The sequence below is a fragment of the Mesoplodon mirus genome, assembly GCF_964341445.2.
Source record: "Mesoplodon mirus genome assembly, chromosome: 10".
NCBI lineage: Eukaryota > Metazoa > Chordata > Mammalia > Artiodactyla > Ziphiidae > Mesoplodon > Mesoplodon mirus.
The window spans coordinates 47,674,477-47,687,777 of record NC_138986.1 but is presented as its reverse complement, the minus strand read 5'-3'; the positions used below and the strand labels follow the sequence as shown (position 1 = coordinate 47,687,777).

At 47.4% G+C, this 13,301-nt stretch overlaps 1 protein-coding gene across 3 annotated transcripts in view; it reads right to left on the bottom strand.

Annotated features, from left to right (window-relative positions):
- FYN (FYN proto-oncogene, Src family tyrosine kinase) overlaps positions 1–12,986 on the bottom strand; it is a 211,467-nt gene extending 198,481 nt beyond the window's left edge. The window contains exon 1 of one of the 3 annotated variants that reach the window (XM_082634123.1): positions 12,575–12,986. The gene's annotated coding sequence lies outside the window, so the exon portion shown is untranslated. The remainder of the gene's footprint in view (positions 1–12,574) is intronic. The other 2 variants (XM_082634122.1, XM_082634121.1) reach the window with 2 other exon arrangements.
- Positions 12,987–13,301: the final 315 nt, after the last annotated feature.

The following is a 13,301-nucleotide window of genomic DNA, read 5'->3' as shown; positions in this document are numbered from 1 at the left end:
TTTTACTGAAAACTTTCAGGACACTCCACGTCTTTGAACTGCTTTTCACATAAAAATTTCACTGTCATCTTCACCTATCTTGAAGCGACAGTTTAAAACCACACATGTAAAGTACTGTGCCTACCCTTTAGTAGTCATTCAAACTTACAAATACCTTCCTCATCTGTTCTTTCTCCCTCCGAGTTACTTACTGCTAATTTTTATCCTTTTGAGGGCTACAGTGGGTTGAATGGTAGCCCCCCAAAGTATGTCCATCTGGAGCCTGGGAATGTGACCTTATATGGAAAAAGGGTCTTTGCAGATGTAATTAAGGGTTTTGAGATGAGATCATCTTGGATTAGGGTGGGACCTAAATCCAGTGACAAGTGTCCTTATAAGAGAAGGCCGTGTAAAGACACACAGAGGATAATGTTGTGTGAAGATGAAGGCAGAAATCGTACTGATGGGTTTACAAGCCAAGGAAAGACAAGGGTTGCTGGCAGCCACCAGAAGCTCAGAAAGAGGCAGGGAACAGAGTCTTCCTGAGCTGACACCTGAATTTCCAGACTTCTGGCCTCCAGAACTGTGAGAGGAAATTTTCTGTTGTTTGAAGCCACCCAGTTCATAGTCATTTGTTACAGCACCCACAGGAAACTGACACAAGGGCTCCTTCTATACCTGACACGATCAGGTATCAGGTCGTGTCCCCCACCAACTCTTCGTTGATCCCCTTCCATCCATTACCCCTCTCTCTCCAGCCTCACCAACATCACCCTCTTTAGTGGATCATTTCTGCATGTTCTAGCTCATCCAGGAGGCACCAAGAGCCCAGCTGAGGGTCCTGGTGGGGAGCACAAGCAAGACTCCTTCCACAGCAACAGTGTTGCACCTCAAATGCGTGGGCGCATTGTTGTGGCAGTGGAGGCTGGGATATTTCATCCCCTGGGGACAGAACCTCTGTCACAAGCCAGGGATGTGAGATCAGGGACGGCACTGGGGCTCCCCTTGGGCCCCCTAGACTGGGGACTCTCAACACTTTGCCAGACTGGACTCTTCTCCGTATGGCATAGTTGGGCTGAGGTACAATCAGAGAAGGTTTGGAGCTGTAGTTTTCCAAACGCCAATCCTCCTTGTTACACACTTAGGTATAAACTAACGAGAACTTCCCAGGAGCTACTGGCACCCACAGAGGCATGTGGTTCTGCTCGTGACACGGCAGGCCTTAGAGGTTCTTCCCAGCCATACCCCACCGGCCTTCAGTGAGCAATCCTTGGCCCCTTAGAGAACTACCTCCAAGTCTCAGCAGTCTGAAGTCAAGAATTTGTTGAAATAATAACCATAAGACACAGGGAATTATATGGTCAACCGCACTTATATGAACAGAAGGGTGTGGTATGGCATATTATCTGTGCTTTGGCCCTAACCTGCTGACAGAATTAGAAGCTGGGATCATTGCATTTTCAACCAAGGAGGTGGAACCTAAAACATCATGTGCAGCCAAACTCTGGATTCTACCCCATGACTCCGAGGATCCACCAATGCAGAGGACCTGATGTGTTACCAACAAGAGGAAAATTTACTCAAGATGCACCTCATTCCAGAAGTACTGAGAACACTTTTAAGACCTCCCAACTTGGAAGCTTAGAATCAAGATCTACGAGCATTTAATAAATCCAGTGTAGTGTTTCTGGCACAAAGCAAATTAAATGAGGTGCACTTTCAGCCTTCTAGAAGCCTGCTACTGAAAATGGACAGTATGGACACTGACGTACCAAAGTGACTGAACACGAACAAGTTGGATAAATACGTGAAGTGGTGATATTATACGCTGGCCAAGGGGAGAGTGCGTCTTGTTAGTGGCGTGTGATCTCCCACATTGAAGGTGGTGCTTGTGGCAGTGGGGAGGCGGGCGGGGAAAGCGCTGAAATCATAGAGAGCGCGTGGGGAAGGAAGGAAAAAAGTTCACTACCGCTTTCCAAAGACCATAATGGCTTTTCAAACAACAGTGAAGCATAAGGTCCACCCCTTCCCCCTCTCTGCTGTTAGCAGTTGGCCAACATCTACAGAAGGTGTTTTTAATGCTCTCCATCCCTCGGATACATTAAACCTGGCATCCAGGTGAGGACTAGGCAGGCGAAGCCATTCATGAGGAATCACAGAGAGCTTTCCACAGGGAGCTGAGAAGACTCTTTTTTTTTTTTTTTTTTTTGCGGTACGCGGGCCTCTCACTGTTGTGGCCTCTCCCGTTGCGGAGCACAGGCTCCGGACGCACAGGCTCAGCGGCCATGGCTCACGGGCCCAGCCGCTCCGCGGCATGTGGGATCCTCCCTGACCGGGGCACGAACCCGTGTCCCCTGCATCAGCAGGCGGACTCGCAACCACTGCGCCACCAGGGAAGCCCTGAGAAGACTCTTAATGAGGGGCTGACAAACATTGCCTGTGGGCTGTTGTGTCTTTTGTTACAGAAATGACTCAAGTAGTCCCTCCCCGCAACCATGGAAAACATTTTATAAGGTTTATAAAATGAGGCTGTGGTTGGGTTCTAGTGTTAAATCATTACTCTGTAGGACCTTAAGTCTCAGCTAAGGAGATTCTCCAGATATGCCAAATGAACAAAATGAATGCATGGAAAGGAAGGCACCCTCACAGCCACAGCTGGGTTTCATGCGGCTGAGGGACTCAGCTAAATGCTACTGTGAGAGGTCCAGCCATGGGTAGGTGCACAGTAGGTGAGCCTGCGGCCTTCCGTTTCCCCAGGCTCCACAGACCTTCAGGCACAACACCAGTGGTCCATTCTGCCACTTTTCCCTCTTCTATCACTCACTGTTGTATTTTTCCAATTTCTTCCAGATTTTGAAACATTCTGCATTTCTCCCTGGTCTTGGACATCATTGTGCACTATTGGTAACTTCCTGTTGTTTTTGGTGAAAATCTTATTGATGAAAACCTGATGACTGAGGGCAAAGAAGTAACTGTTGCCCTGACCACCTTAAATTTTTAACAAAAAGCTCAAGATTATGGACAAAAGATCTTTAAACACATACCATTCTCAGAAGACAATGGTGGTTCTGAAGACTGTATAGGACATTCCCCAAACCTACATCACATGGGTCCATAGAGAGTGAATCTAGTGCCGTCAGAAACTACAGAAGCTCAATGTCCAAGGAGATGCCAGCCTAGCCTCACAGATGGCGAGGAAACCAGCTACATATTCCAGCACTCTGCCCCCAGGGCCTATCTAAATAAATACCTGCTGAGTGTCTACACCATGAATGACAGTGTGCTACAAGCTATAGGGGGACAAAAAACCCTAACATTTTTGCACATATGAGGCCAATGTTCTGTTGAGAAGGGAGGACCCACATACACAGATTTCCAGGAGGCCTGGATTCTAGTCTAAACTAAATGAGGAACTGCACATATGACCTTGGGCAACTCACAAAAATTCTCTGCTCTTTGGATTCCTCATTATCAGGATTAAACTAACAACACAAGGCATCATTTCTTAGGAGGCAACTGAGAGGCACACATGTTCAATGCAAGAGAATGAGGAGACGAGGGGAAGCTGCCCAGGGTTGGGATTCCAGCTGGGCCTTGAGAAATGGATAGAGTTCCCGGGGAAAGGAAGGGCTGGGGAGTCCAGGAAAGGAGAGCAAAGGCCAGAACACGTATTCCAGACTAATGAGATACTATGTTGACATCCGGAGAATCAAGTGTTAGCGTGATAGTGAATGAGGTGAGCCAGGAATGCCTCAGAAAGTGGGGGAAGGCATTGAATGCCAGGCTAAAGGATTTGGCCTTTCTCCCGTTCACTGGGTTGTTAGGGGACAAGGCAAAAGAACCAGTATTTACATCAGCCAGCACATGAGTTTTGACATGGATCAACACCTCCTCAACTCAAGCTAGAAAGCATTAGGAGTGAAGCAACTGGAATCATTATTTGCAAACCACAGGAGAGCCTGAAGGACACAACATATCACGAGAATATCGACCGGGCAAAGGCACACACAAAGTACAGCTACAGAACTGGCATTTTCAAGCAGGAGATGGTGAAAAAAGGTACAGAATGACAGAGTGTGAGAGTTCATTAACAACTCAGCTCCTGTAACTGAAAATGATGAGGGGCTATTTGTATTTCTAGGAGGTCAGACAATAAAAAGGTGAACCCCTCAAAACTCTGAGAGCAAACAAGAGAAACCTTTAACAGAAATCAGCGATTTTCAAATATCCCTGTGGGCATATGCCTAGCTACGGGAAGCATATCACACAATTTCTGGAATAAAGTTCAAATTGAAATAAAAATCAAATTTTACAAGTGACAACATTTGAAATTGTTACTTCTTCCAAACAGATACTACAATGTGTGGAAATGAAGGAACTCGTTGGTGTTTATTTGCCTATTCAGTAGAATTTCAATTGGGCAGAATTTCACAGAAATACAGATTCAGTAACTTCTTCTGGGGATTAAAAGAAGAAAGGATTGGGAAAAGTGCCCTGGGCTTTGTTGCGGTAAAGGGAATCTGACTCATTTTTAATTTTCCATTAAAGCCCTACTTTTCAGTATAAAGCAGATGGAATCCTTATACAACTCCTTGAAAAGCCTACTATTTTTGGGTACCTCCAAGATGGAAGCTCTGAAGAAAATGAAAGTGTTTGAATTCATCAGATGAAATCCCACCAGCACATTCAAAAGGAGCAGGTACTTAGAAATCTTAACAATACAAGGTAAGAGGTCTTTCTGTGACGGATTTCTGACCCCAGCCTCCTCCGGGGCTTAGTTCCCTCTGGCTCTGGCTGATGGGTGATTTTCTGCCACTTCAACAGCCAGCTCCCCCCACTGTGGCTGAGTCACTGTGCTTCTTCATTCCTCGTCTTTCAGAAGCTGCCTCCCTGATGGCTCCATCCTCAGGGCCATTCTCATATACAGGAAAGATGTCAGTGTTCAACCCTGCCCACCCCATACCTCCTGAGTCAGAACTGGGCCTGGGACTATGCATTCTCTAAGACCCTCAGAGGACAGTCATGCAACCATGGCCCCAAAGCTCTTTCTGTATCATGAGATAAGGCCTGGTTAGACATATCCTCTTTGTCTTTCTGCCAGAGTGGATGGTAGAAACAAGAGGGTGATCTTTACTGTGTGTGGACTGTGAGGTAGGTACTGGGCTGGGAGGTGGAGGGCACTGCCTCTAGCCTGTGGTTTATAATCTTGTTTGAGAGTTGGAACAAATTCAGTGTTAAGAGCATTGATTCTGGAGCCAGACTGACTGTCTGGGTTCAGACCCCAGCTCTGCTTACTAGTTGTGTGACCCTGACCAAATCACTTCACCTCTAGGCTTCAGTTTCCCCATCTACCAAATGGGAATAATAACGACAGTACCTCATGGAATACTGCTGGGTGTTCAGCTGGCAGATCAACCACGAATAAGACACAGTCCCTGACTTGAAAGAGCTCCCAAGTCAGGGAAAAAGATCAGTGTCTTCCCACTGTCCGACCCAGCTGACTCCACTCTGCTTTATAAGGTTTGTAAAATGAGGCTGTGGTTGGGTTCTAGTGCGATGGGTTCAGGCTGCGATGAGGGTGATGATGAGGCAGTAACCAAGTGCCATGGGAGCCCAGAGACAGGACCAAAGGGGGGCTTCCCAGAAGGTAAGTCTTGAGTGGAGCCACGGAAGGAGTGGGGCTTCCCTGGGGGCAAAGGTGCCTTTGTATCCCCCCAAAACCTAACACAGAAGTAACTGCAAGGCAAAAGCAAGGAGGCTTGAGAGTACGCAGGGAACGAAGAACCACAGCTTTGGAGCAAAAGCAGGTGCAAGTTTAGGAACCAGACACACCTGGCTTCACCAGTAATTAGCTATGTGACAATGGGCAAGTTACTTTACCTTTCTGAGCCTGAATCTGCCCATTTGACCTGCCTCATCGAGTTGTTATAACTAAGTAAATTACTGTATGTAAAGCACTTAAGGCCTCTGGAATTCAATAATAAAGGTAGGTATGATTATTTTTCTGGTATATTTAGGGAGAGGTGAGTGGCTGTGGGGTGCTAAGTGCTTTTTTACACTATCACAGAGGGCAACACAGGTCAGAAATAAGTAGTCCTCAGGAAAGGCCTTCTGAATTCAAATCAGCAATGGGCTAAGACTTTCCCACGCCTTATTTTTATCTCCCCCAAACACAGTTAATGGGTGCTCAGTACTCATTTGCTCAAACCAATGGGTGCTGCCTGAGGTCACGGGTGGACAGAGGCAGATCAGGTGATGATCTCTGCATCCAGAGAAGACCCAGCCACAGGACTCCAGTCTGCTTCACACCCTGAGCAAGGCACGACGCAGGTCATTCTGGAAGCAGGCTGAGGCGAGAGGGAAAACGCTCTCATCCAAATGAGAGCTTTCCAACTCAGGGCCTTACAAACGTTGTTAAAGTTTCATGAGTCAGTAAGCATTATCTTTTCTTCCCACGTTTTTATTAGACCATAAATCCAGTTCAATTTATATCCTTCCAGGATTACTGTGTTCTAATCAAGTCCAGAGCGCCACTTACTCCGAAGTTGTCTGAACTACATGTCACCCACGTCCATTTGGATAACACTGTTCAGGCTTCTCATGTGTTTTAGTAGCCAAAAATTAGATTTGCTCAACTAGAAACACTGAAAAAAATTACTTTCCTCTAAATAACCCAAATCACCTTTTTTTCATAGGAACCAAGTGCATGAAACTCATAACTCATGGGGCTTTTTCCTATTCTGCGGTTTATTCTACCTGCAGAAAGTCATGATGACATTCTGAAGTCAAACTCAACGGACACACATTGAAAATAGGTTAAAATTCTGGTTATCTGACTAAAACAAAGACATCCTTTTATAGGGCTAACTTCAAAGTACTTTTATGTTTTCTATTGAAGAATAAAAAAGATTCTGCATTTCTTAAGAAGACTCGCTAAAAATGCTATTTTCCATCATACTATTTCAACTAATTTCCCATGTTTTCCAATAATTCTTGATTCAGAACTGACAATCACCCACATCTCTTTCTAAAATATTCAAAATGTCCTTTTCTGCACAGAATACATTTTAATCCTCCCTTCCCTAAGGGATATATGTGTCAGATGTACACATGTTACGTGTATATGTATGTATCTACATATATACACACATGAACAACAGCCGCAAACACACAGCTTTTCTATGTGTGGGGTACTATTCTGAGCACTTTACATGTATTAATTATGGACTCCTCACAGCAAACCTTTGAGGGAGGAACTATTAACTCCATTATAAAGGTGAAGAAAGGGAGGCACAGAGAGCTTAGGTAACTGGGTCCAGCTCACACAGCTGGAAGGGGTCAGACCAGGACCACACCCCGAGTCCATGCTCCTGACCACAGCCCTCACCTGAGGGCTTATCTCGGCTGAAAGGGTTGAAACCTGGCTTTAAGTGGTGACTGCCACCTTGGCACTTAGCCACTCGGGGCCTCATTTTTCCTCATAAGTAAAATGGACGTGCTGGACTACATGATCTCTAAGTCCCTTACTATTCAACTGCCTACAAGATACTTTGACTGGAAAGTCCAAAGTGTCCGTGATAAAGTCATCATTTAAACACCCACTCCCTGCTGCTTTTACTGTATTGCTTGTCTGCGTGTCTTTCTCCACCTACTTCCCAAGGACCCCCCTCTGCCTCTCCCCTCACACAATATGCTATCTCACCCTCTCTTATTCTGTCTCTTTGGCTCCATCCCCACTTCCGTGCAGCACCTCATCTATGGCTCATCTGAGTTTCCACAACTACCTTCCCTGCATCTGTCTTGACCACCTCTGGCCAACAGCCCACACTGTGGCCAGATGGATCTTTATAAAACAAATCAGACCAAAGTGGCACCTCTACTTACAACTCTTAAATGGCATTCCTGACAAAGTACTTTTCCACCAGCCCCATCTCTCTACCACCCTCACCCATCCTGAAAGACTTACAGTTTCCTAAAAAGTCTGTGCACCTGCTTTCTGGGCTGCTCCTTCTGGGGCAATGGCCTTCCCACAACACTCAACTGGCCAATTCCTCCTCTGGCCTTCTCTGCCTTGCCACCCCATTTTCCCACCTCTCTGTGGAGTTCATGCTCTCTTGTGGACCCCTAGAATCACGGCAGTTATCACAGTGGTCAGAGACTTCCTCGTGCAGTTCCTTGGGCCAGGATTATAACTCTTTGTCTCTGAAGCATCTAGTTCAATGTCTGGCAAGTGGTAGATACAATGAATGAATGTTGCTGGATGAGTAAATATGTAGGACGATTCACAAATTCTTACAGACCTATCTGTGGGACACACAAGGACCCAGCTGAAAATAAAGAATCACACAGAGTAAAAGTATTTCCAGTATCAAACATGCTTTGCTTTCCCATTTTTTAATTTATTTTTTTATTTCCTAGGTGAGCAATAAATGAGGGTCTAAAATGGAAAGCATGGTGGTAGAAATGGACATTTTATTTTTTATTTAAACATAAAGTTATATTTCCCAATAACCAAAAGTATCAATTGCCAAAGCATTTATGCCACCCCCCTTTATGGCATGTAACACATTTTAATCACTATCATCATTATATCCATATGTAGTATTTTGCATATTGCCTCGTGGCTAAGAGCAAGGGCTTTGAAACCAAACTAACTAGGCCTGAATCCTGACTCTACCACTTACTAGCCATGTATGATCTTGAGTTCATTATTTAACCTCCCTTGCTTCAAATGCTCATCTGTAAAATGGGGATTATAAGTGAAACTACTTCATATCATTGTTTTTTTAATTGAAGTATAGTTGATTTACAATTTATATTAGTTTCAGGTGTTCATACCATTATTGCTAAGATTAGAGCTTAAACAGTGCTTGACACATAGTAAATGCTCAATAAAAGTAGTTATTATGTATTATTTTTATCTCCTCTAGCAGACTAAGCTGAACAGAGAGAACACAGCAGAAGTATTCATTTTCATAATCCTATCTCCCAGTGCCTTGCACACAATAACATACTGGCCAATGTTTGCAGAAAAAATGAATATAATAAACTGTTTATAGCAAAAATATGTGCATAACTAAGTATGATGACTAGTACAGACAGAATTGCTCCTGGGGAGGCCTGTGGAGAACAGGGATTATCCAGAACACTAGCAGTTCACCCCGCTCCTGGAGGTCTGGGAGCTCACTTAACTCCACGGAAGATGCAGGGCTCACAGTCACCAACTCAGGGTATCTGCGGGATGGAGGGGACCCAGGTGGGACGGAAGAGCTGGGCAGATGAGGCTCCCTTCCCATGAACATGGCCTGGGGCAAGATATTTCTCCTCTGGAGTCTGTTTAATTTCCTCTTCCAATTAGAGAAGGTATGACTGTGATTTCTAAAGACCCGCTTAGCCACTTGGGGAGTCTATAAAATCAGCAGGTAAAAATCTTGGCCAACAAAGGTGCTACTGGAGGGCCACAGCAAAGTCAGCACAGGAGCCATCAGATCTCTGTATTACAGGAAATTACCGGGTGGGAACTGGCCACTAGAACCGACAAAAAGCAAGGTTTGGGGAAACATGTTTAAAATGAGAAGGTCTGAACTTATAAAATCAAAAAAGTACAAGACAATGACGGGTATAGGCTCTAGGTTTCCATTTAATTCTCATCAGCCTACAAACTCCTTGAGGGCAACGACTGTGCCTTGTTGAGAGGCAGTATATGGCAAAGCTGCTGGCCCAAAATACATTTCTTCTTGAACTTTTTTCTGGTCACATGGCTTAACTATATTTCCCAGGCTCCCTTGCAGTTAAATGTGGCCATATAACTAGCCCTCAAGTAAAGTATGTAAGTAGAAGTGATGGGTGTCATTTCCAGGCCTAGGTATTTAAAAAGTTGGTACATCCCCTCTATTCCCTCTTTCGTCCTTCTGCCAGCTGAAAGCAGGTTACAGTGGAGTGCTATGGGATGGGAGAACTTGGGGTCCAGAATCACTGCATGGAAGAAAGCCACCCACTGATCAGAAATACCCATTTTGAATTATTACATGAGGAATAAGAAATGTCTATTGCTTTTGAGGCATTATATTTTTGTAGGCCTATTTGTTACAGCTGCTAACATTAGCCTAATTAATCCAGGTGCTTAGCACATACCAAAGACCTAGCTCACATTTGTTGAAACAAGATAAATAAGACCAGGTTCCTTCTTCCAATGTGCTGCTCAAACTAATGCTGGAATTAGACATATGCCAGCTGCTGAGGTATGAAAACAAAATTGGACGCATGGTGATTTATTTGAAGGTGAAAAGATGGAGAAAGCATCCCAGAGTAGAAGACGTTTGAGCTGGGCTCTAGGTTTAACAGGACCCAAGCAAATCAGGTGGGGTTGGAGATTCCAGACCCAGGAGAAAGCATAGAATAAAACTGCAGAAAGCAGAGTATGCGTTTGTTCACATTCAACCTCATCATTCTCTTGAACTCGGTCAACAGAGCGCGAGTTTATTGTGCACTGACTTTCTTTCCTGGGTCTGGCATCAAACAAACAAACCATTGTGGTGTTTTGTTTTTTTTTTTACAGTACGCTCATTAAGCCTTTTGCTTTTTTTTTTTTTAATATAAAAAGTTCCAAGATGGATGTCCTTAGAAAGTGCAGAAGTAAATGTTTAATGAACCATAACAACTCTTTTCTAATAAAATTCTTGAAGAACATGAGACAGTTCTATTACTTATAATAGTCAAAGAGCCATGCTCTTAGGAATCAATGGGTTCAACCTAAGTTTTGACATTACTGATTAAGGATGTAACAGTCACTGGCTTACAAAATGGAACATTAAGCCCCCAGATTTACATTTACATTTCCTCTTTAAGAGGAACATCAGCAGATGGTTTAAGAGATCAGTCAAAAGATTCTCTACATCCTTCGATCACAGCTAAGTGCCTCCAAAACCTGAGATAGTTAACAAAACCACTTCCTCCAAAAATCTGTGAGTCCCTTCATCTGAAGGCACAGTACCCATGGGGCAGGGACTCGGGAGAAAGAGCACAAAGGGTGGAAAGTATTACAGTCAACTTGGTGGTGAGAGGAAGGATTTGGGCGTCTGAAGGCTACCCTGAAGCAGGGAAGAGACACAGTCTCCAGTGGTCTTCCAAATACCAGTTTGGTGCTGTGTTAGCAATGTCCCCAGGAGCTTGTTTAAATATAAGGGTAAAACAATTACTAGGCAGACAAGACTTCATTTCAAAAGACTTCAGGACTCCCTAGACTTGAGAGAAGAAGCAACTTAGGCTGCCTCACTCCTAGCAAACATCAATTTAACTCTCTTTCAGAAACAAAAGTCTTCTTCCCCCATACCAATTTATCCTACCCCCCACGATGAAAGGGGGTTAAAACTGGGTGGGGGAGGGTGCTACCTTGAAAGTAAAGCAACTCTTCAGACAGCTGAAATCATTTCCCCCTTAAATCTAAGAAATACTGCAGCTGCCAGTCAACACTACCGGTCCATGAATACAGCAAAATGCCAGCACCTGCCACCCTGCATCTGGGGCCTTTTATTTTTTGGTAAATGTGGCAGGAAAGACTCTCAGAGAGAAGATCAACTGCTTTATCTAAGAAAAAGGGAAGCCCCAAGGAAGAGAAACAAGAAGCATCGCGCCCATCCTTGGGTACTTTGTGCGTCTCTTCTCTGTGCACTGAAAGGGCTCTTTGTGTCACACACACACACACACAGAGCCGGCGAGTCTGTGTGATTTATTGGGGGGAGGAGGGGCAAGAAGGGTGATTTTATTATCCCTCTTCTCACTCAGTCCCAGCAAATCTCTGCCTGGGCCCAAGCTCGGTGGCCTCTTTCTGGCTCAGTCCCCTCCGCCTGTGGGCGCAGATAAGAGAGGGGAGGCGACCAAACAAAAACAGTCATCGATCTAAGGAAGTCGAGAGGAAATCCAGCGAGCAGGGAAGGGAGGAGAAAGGAGCCTAAGGGAGCAGGAGGAATGTGGGGGTCAGAGGAAGAGGAGCTACGGCTCCAGCACGGGGGACGGGGGACTGGGGACGGGTGGGTGGTGGCACAGGAAGAGTGGAGGGGAGGATGGGGGAAGTGCAAGGGACGTGCCAGAAATAGGCAGGAGGATGCGATGGGAAAGGCGACGGCCGCAAGAGGAGGAGGCCGAGAGGTGGAGGAGTGGGGCAGGGGTGGAGTGGGGTGGGGAGGGAAGCAGCACTGGGCTTCAATTATTAAGTGATTACATCATCCCTGACATTAAAACAACACACACAGCCCGGGTCCCCGCGGGGGGCCCCGAAAAGAGGGCGGGGGCGGAGTCTGGGCCAGCCTAGCCCCGAAGCCAATTCCTATTCACAGCCGGCGCCCGCGAGGAAATGCGCCCCCCATGCCTCAGCTACCTCGGGGCCGCACCCCGCAGAGGTGTCCTCCGGCGCGACCACAGGAAGACTCCGAGCGGGGCCAACTCCCCGGCAGCCCAGCGGGGCGCCCGGGAGACGGCGGTGGCCCAGAGACTGCAGCGCTGGGCCCCGCGGCGGGGGCGGCGCTGCGTGGGGGCGCCGGCGGCCGGCGTCTCCGCAGCATCCCCTCAGCCCCACGGCGCATCCCCGGCCGCTTACCTGCGCTGCGCTCAGGCTCCGGAGCCCATTCACATGGTCCTCTCCCCGCCCTCCTCCGGCGCGGCCGAAGCGGCTCCGGTGGTTCCTCGGCGGGCCCGGGAGCCGGTGGGCCTTCTGAGAGTGCCCAGGGGGAGGCGCCGGGTGTCCCCGGCCCGGCGGCCGGATCCCTCCCAGGCGCGGGCGGCGGCTTTGTGTGAGCCCGGGGAGCCCTCGGTGCTCGGCTTGAAGCGCCGCGCGCCCGGACGGCGGTGGACACGCGGCTCCGAGTGCAGCCTCTCCTCTGCTCCCGCGGCCGGTCGGCGGTCTGGTCTCGACGGCCTTCGGCTCGCGGCGACCCCTCCTCCTCTCCCGCGGCAGCCCCCTCCCTGCCGGCTCCGCTCCTGACAGATGGCGCAACTGCAACTACGCGCAGCCGCTGCCGCGGCTGCTCGCAGCTACTCGCGTTGATGCTCCAGCCCCTCCAGCCCCAGCAGGGAGCGAGGAGGGGGCGGGCCTCACCGCAAGAGTGGCAGGCTTTGCTGCCCTATCAACGGGCCCCTCGGGCGTTTGGGGGCGGGGGCGGGGCGGCGATGGGTGGGGCCACCGAGTGGGTGGAGCGCTTCTGTAACGTCGGGCATCCTGGCTTGCCTGAGGTGTAAGGTGTGAGGGGAATGCGAGATTGCAGGAGTTGTGTGTGTGTGTTTTTAAGGTTTATGTGGACTTGGGGTAGTGGGTTAGGGTGAGGAAA